The sequence below is a fragment of the Macadamia integrifolia genome, chromosome 4 (genome assembly GCF_013358625.1).
Source record: "Macadamia integrifolia cultivar HAES 741 chromosome 4, SCU_Mint_v3, whole genome shotgun sequence".
In the NCBI taxonomy this organism is placed as follows: Eukaryota; Viridiplantae; Streptophyta; class Magnoliopsida; order Proteales; family Proteaceae; genus Macadamia; species Macadamia integrifolia.
The window spans coordinates 8,079,008-8,085,726 of record NC_056560.1 but is presented as its reverse complement, the minus strand read 5'-3'; the positions used below and the strand labels follow the sequence as shown (position 1 = coordinate 8,085,726).

The following is a 6,719-nucleotide window of genomic DNA, read 5'->3' as shown; positions in this document are numbered from 1 at the left end:
TCATCATTTGGTTGTTTCCTAATGGCTCCATACCGGTTTAAAAACCGATCCAAACCGAAATGAACCTAATAAATCCAAACCGGTACCAACCCGAACCCAAACCGCACCGAAGCCGACACCGGACCGAAACCGATAAATCCTTAATGGGTCGGTTTCGATCACTTCCAAACTCACACCGAAACCGGTGGAACCGGACCGAAACCGCACCAACCCGGACCGTTGACACCCCTACACATCAGTATCAGTATCATCGAGACTGATACAGATTTCAATACCAATATTTAATACTATAGGTGAGAGATGCAACCGTTTAATAAGGATTAAGGAGTCATGTGTTTTTTATGAGGAGAGAGAGTGTCAATGTAAATTCTACAATGTGATTACTGTGGCTAGATACAAATGGAGGTGAAATGACAATTTCACCCCTGTGAAGTACCAAAATATGAATACCCATCTCCTGTTCATGCCCATGCGTAACTTTTTAATTGTGAAGGGTTAGTCTTTGCCAACTAAATAGAATCGGAGTCAACGGAGTCAACGACCAATTTTGTGAAGATTTTTTTTTTCTTCGAATGTTGCACAGCTGTGTGATATAATAAGGGTCAAATCAACTTTATGCCAATAATTTTAAGGGATTGAGTTTTCATATCAAAGTATAGCATATGCTATTGCTCATCGAGTCTATCTCTACCCTCTTACGACTATTAATATATCATTTCATAAGAGAGAGAAGAGAGATAGACTTGAATTGATGCTAACGCTTCCAAATATAGTTCATTTTCTCTAATTTAAAATAGGGTGCCTCTCACATGGAACTCCTTTATTCATTTTTTTTAAAGAATGAAAAAATTAAATAAGGGTGCAGGAAACATCAAAAGCCTATGGTTTGGAGAATCTCTTTCCTTTAAATAATTCATGTACTCTGTAATAATAAATAATTAAAATAATTAGTGGTTGCTTTCATGAGTAATTAGAGTTTATTAACCGAGTTTATAAATAAATAGCTGTCACTTATGCAAAAAAAAATTAATTAACTCATACATAATAAGAAGGTTAATTTATAGCCTAATTTTTTGGCAATGCTAATTTTAAAGCTTTGGTGCTCACATAGTTCACATGTTACCACAAGCCGTTATGCTTATCTTCATGATTAAAGACATTAAGTGTACAACAGTTAATGATTATCCATTCTCTTCATTGAAAAGTTATAACTGATAGAAATGAGTGAAATTGATCATATAAATTTTTTTTATATGTATATAAAACTATTTATTTTTTTCATAAAAGATACAATATCATGACTCAATTACCATTTTTTTATTTTTTTTATTTTTTTATTTTTTTATTTTTTTATTTTTTTATTTTATTCTTCATTCCCTTTGCCAGGGGCCAAAATTGTTCCATTTTGACTAATGAAGGAAGTCTACTAACCTAATTATACTCTATGAAAGGAGAATGAAGTTTGACACTGACTTGGTAAAAAAGTCTTTATGTTAAAACTGAGATATCAACTGATCAAATATAACACTATTCGTATTTGCATCTTATTAACTTTCAAATGAATTCATGTAATTTTTCTTCACCAAAAAAAAAGAATTCATGTAATTTTTGGAAAGCGATTTTTTTAATATGGATTTTCCTAAACGAATCGAATATATATTTTTTGATTATCCATTTACATCCCTTGGTACATTGGAGAGTGGAATCATAAGTCAGGAAAAGTACATGGCTGAATTTACATAAATGTCCTCATTAATTTTATTTATTATTATCATTAATTACTTGTAATATATATTGTGGATTGATAAGGTATTTTAATTTTATAAATTTACAATTTAATAGTTGGACATAAGCAAATGGGACGGTATTCGGTCTAAAATTGAAATATTCGTATACCCTTCCAATTTGCTTTTGCACGCATTCGAATAGTTTATGGAAATCGATTTTTCAAAAAGCAGATTTCCTAAACGAATAGGAACACAAATCGAATATGAATTTTTTAATATTCACTTGCAACTCTAGGTATACGATCTTTTCTCTATGTGCAGCCATCCACGATACGATTTTTGCAAATTCAACTGAAAAAAAAATTAAATAAATAATAAAATAATAATAATAATAATAAAATAAATAATAATAATAATAATAATTGTTGGATAGATAAAACATTCACACATATTGTAACAAGCATCTAAGGAAACATGGGAAGGAAAGATGAAAAGCCATGCAAAACCATTCAATTGTTGTACATATATATGTTTTTTCTGTTGAAGTGCCAATGTATTGTGGATGCTATTTTGAGAAAGGGCTACCTAGCACGAGACACAAATTATAATTTTGTTTATGCATATAAGTAGATTGAAATGTGCCATATGAAAGTCCAGATTGCCTATTATTTTATGTTGAAGGCAAGCATAGGGCTTTGTCTGTCAAACCCCCTCCACTTGTAGTTTCTTCTTCTTCCAACGATACATTTTGTGTAACCTTTTGTCTTGTAAACTGTCTACAGCTTGATCTGTAGGGAATTTATTAGTTTTACTCATCCCCTAGCTAAGAAGACCTTGTCAATGGTATGTAAGATATCATAAAAATATTCCACTCCATGAGGTTTTAGCTATTTTGTATTCAAAAACCCTATGTATCTCAGGTCCTTCATAATAAATTTCTATTTTACCAAATATATATATATATATATATATATAATTTATTTATTGTTAAAGCATTTTTAAATATTATTGCAGCCAATCTCTACTCTAATAAACATCATCCAGCTGTCAAAAGCAACTGATGTAGTAATTTCAACCATGGATAAATAAGCAATCAATTTGATTTATCATTTTGTTGATTTTGTAGCCAAATAAAATCACATCCTACCATATGACTGGGATTGCTGCAAGATTGGGGATGAGTTTTAAGCTTAGCGATGGCAGTTAGCCAGTAAAAGTCTAGCATAAGTCCAAGGAGAGGTCGAGTGTTCAACCTTCCTATGCTCGTACTTTCTAAGTAATAATAGTAGGTAGGTTATAGTAATGTAACAATAAATGGCTCTCTTCGACCCTTCAGTTAATCTTTCACTTAAAAAAAAAAGGATTATTGCAAGATTTGAGGAACAACTAGCATTTTATATTACTTTAAATCAACTATCTACATTTTGGGAAACAACAAGCTTTTTATGAGATCCATGAAATTCCATTTTAATGAAATATTAAGGATACTCTTGTTGGTATACGATGTGTTGTAGTCTGTTGCAATTTAATCGAGGAAGTACTGGTGCAAGCCTCCCGATAGAATGGGGATATGTAGCTTCCCGTTCGAATTTTTTATTTAATGACAATTTTGTACTTTCTAGTATTAAGGTTTAACCACTATATATTTATAGTGAGTTTTACTTTCTTAATAAGAAAATTTGAGAGGTGTGACGACGAGCTGTAAACTATTATCCATTGATAGTGATGCAAAATCTCATCTCATCGAGGACGTAGACAATCTTACCGAACCTCACAAACCTGTGTGCATTATTTATTTTTGTTTTTTCATTATCTTCTGCATCGTTTTTAGGGTTACGTTTCTACAATTCCAAACTCACCCCAACATTTAACCAACATTCAAAATATAAGGGAAAATGTTTCAACTTTTCAACCATATGTATTGGTAATTGGGCAAACTAACAAATGGAAATCCCTTGATGGCCACTTGTCAAATCTGAAAGCATCCTTGTTGCCAATATCAACCATTTATAGCCTCTATGTTGTAAAATTCTCTCTTTTGGAACTTTTTATATCATCATCTAAAACAAAAATATCTCCAACATTTCATACATAGTATGTCCATTAATTGTCCACTAATGGCATGAATCACATTGCTCCACCAGACCCTAAGAAAAATAGTGGCACCTGAAGCGCGTTTACCATATCCATAGTAAGAGGCTATAGAAGTCAACAATTGTTTGAACACTTTTAAAGAGGGTATGAACAGAAGATGCTATATATATATATATATATATATATCAGTTCCTAGTATTGTATTAATCAAGAGAGTAAATACAGGAAAAAATGTCAGTAATTAACAATTTCTCCTTAACTTATTACATGATTTGTGTAGGGACTCCCTCACTGTCCCACCCATGGTTCATGTAGAGATAGAACTACAATCTGTCAGGAGGCTTGAACTTCGGAACAACCCTCAAGTAAGATTTGGTGCTCTGACCACTAAGGCAAAAACGAGATCCATGTATGCTGATGTCAACCAAACAAGAGAATCAACATCTACCTCTACCCTGTTTCTATTTTAGTTAATTGGCATCTGAGAGAATTTAAGACCCTATCTTAACAAGTCTAGATTCTTGCATTTCTAGAGAGGTTAAGAAAAGGGTGAAATGGAAGTGAAAGATGCTCTAGTCCAATGGACCCAGCATCCCATATAAAGAAAAAGCATATGCTATGTGCACAAGATGGAATGGAAAGGGATCTCATGTACCACTTGAGGTTAGGTTTTTTGTCCACAAATTGGAGTGGTATAACTGTATAAGCACTACTTGCTCTTTCACTACCTCTTACTATTCAGAAAAAATAAAAAAGCATTTTCACTACCTTCCATCAATCCATACCAACACAAGTGGGGTGAGGTAGGGTTGGGTTGTCAAGTCAGATGTTAGATTAACAACAAAAAAAAAAGGAAGAAGAAGAAAAAAAAAAAAAAAAAAAGAATAAGGCCTTTCTCACGTGAGAGGGACTTCTTATTGAAATCATAATCCATGATTAAAATGTGCCCTCACTTCCAACAAAACAGGATAGAAGACATAAAATCATGCAAACCACTTAAAAGACCATAATTATTGCCTTAGGGCTCCCTTTATTTCCTGTTGTAAACCTTAGGGTTTTTTTTTTAATCATTATAATGTAATGTCAAGGAATGGAAGTAATAGCATTACCAACCAAACCCTTATTTTTCTATTTCAATTTTTTTTTTTTCAATTTTTTCTAAAGCATATACGAGTTATATAAGATAAGATAATTGATGAAAAGGAGATGAAAATTTTATATAATTAAATTTAATTATAAATAAAGAAGAAGAAATAGAGGATAATATTGCAAAAAATATAATTGAAGTAAGGCGGACAGAGATAGGAGGTATGTCTAGGTGTTGTCTAATCCCCATATTCTTTTAAAGGATCATATTATTGACAACTCATAAGGTGTCAAGTTATTTGTAATCTCACTTTTTTTTTGTCTTCTTAGTATAAAATATTTTTATAATGAAGATAAATACTATCACTTTACATACATATAAATACACCTATAAAGACGTCGTTTAGATAGCCCCTTCTTTTAAAGCTCAAAAGAAAATTTTATTGGATGTTAAGAGAAAGTTGTTTTAAAGTGGTATGCATATGTACAACTTCAGGCTTCAAATGCTCCACTAAGATGGGGTGATATGATCTAGATTAGAAAAACTAATTAAAAGAATTAGAGACGTACCTTCTAAAATGACTCTAGAGAAGTGGTGAGTACTTATATTCATAGTTTAGAATCGATAAATAAAAGATGTTATCATCTTCTTTAAATTGACCATTGTCTTACGTGTATTTAGAACTTGGTACATTTTTTCAGTTGTTCATTTTCTTATTTTAAAAAATGAGTTCGAAAGTTTAAATATTTTTTGTCTACTCATTCATTAATCTTAACCAAACAAACCGAGTTCACCCGATTCGAGTTCAAGCGATATAAGAAAGTCGTGCAGGCCGAGTTCACTCGGTCTCCACAACTCCATTGCTCCCTCCTTTTCACTAAGAATGGCAACGCAACGTAACGCAAAGCATGAATGAATAAAGAAAGCAGTTTGCACTTCGCAGTGGTTAAAGGCAAAAAAAAGAAAAAAGAGGGGATGAGAGAGAGAGAGAGAGAGAGAGAGACCAAAATTACTTAGCTTTTTATTCCAAGGGGCCAAGGAAAGGGAGAGGTACAGAAGTGGAGAACTGGAAGTGACGTAAGAGTCCAAACTCCAAACTCCAAAAGCCAGAAAGTTGGACGGAACGTGTTTGCTTTTGTGCCTCTGTGAGTGGATTTCCATTAGTCCACGCCCATCACCCTCGCCTCTTCCTTCTTTCTCTTTCTCTGTCTTTCTCACACTTGCTTTGCCGTCTTCTTCGTCATTGGCTTTTTTTAATTATAGAATCTGAAACAAAAGAAAACACGAATAAATTAAAATAAATGCAATTGTCTCCTCCTCAGATCTGATATTTCTAAAAATTAATAATAAAAAAAAAATGAAAAAGATCAACTTCTTCTATTAGAAAATTTGTATTTCATCGTTATCACTTACATCACAATTCACATTTCATTCAATCAATCTTTTCCCATAGCATAATCGTGCCATAACACCATCTCTTATCCTTGTTAATTCGATTCGCAAAATCCAATCTGATCCTTGAAATGAATTTTAATTGAAAGGTTTTTGTTTCAGAAAAAAGTCTTCACAGTTCACATACCCTATCCAAGACGAATTCGCTTTGATTCTGGGAATCAGATCTCAGATTTGAAAATAAATGCACAAGAGATACAAAATTCTCTGATGAGTTGATCCGATCCGCAACATCCGCTTCTTGTTCAAGATTTCCAAAGATTAGCTAAAGGTGCCCTAGTCGCTGGATCATCTTCGAATCAAAAAGTCTATTACGAATATACGATTCTCCAACCAGAGAAAGGGAGCCACTTAGAAGG

At 32.7% G+C, this 6,719-nt stretch overlaps 1 long non-coding RNA gene across 2 annotated transcripts; it reads right to left on the bottom strand.

The window, feature by feature from the left end:
- Positions 1–5,908: 5,908 nt before the first annotated feature.
- On the bottom strand, positions 5,909–6,719 carry LOC122076486. 2 transcript variants are annotated; one of them, XR_006139492.1, is made up of 2 exons: positions 6,322–6,719; positions 5,909–6,174 (listed from the first exon to the last, which is right to left on the bottom strand). It is a non-coding gene; the product is annotated as an uncharacterized LOC122076486 (long non-coding RNA). The 2 variants fall into 2 exon arrangements; XR_006139491.1 differs by having other exon boundaries at positions 6,488–6,719.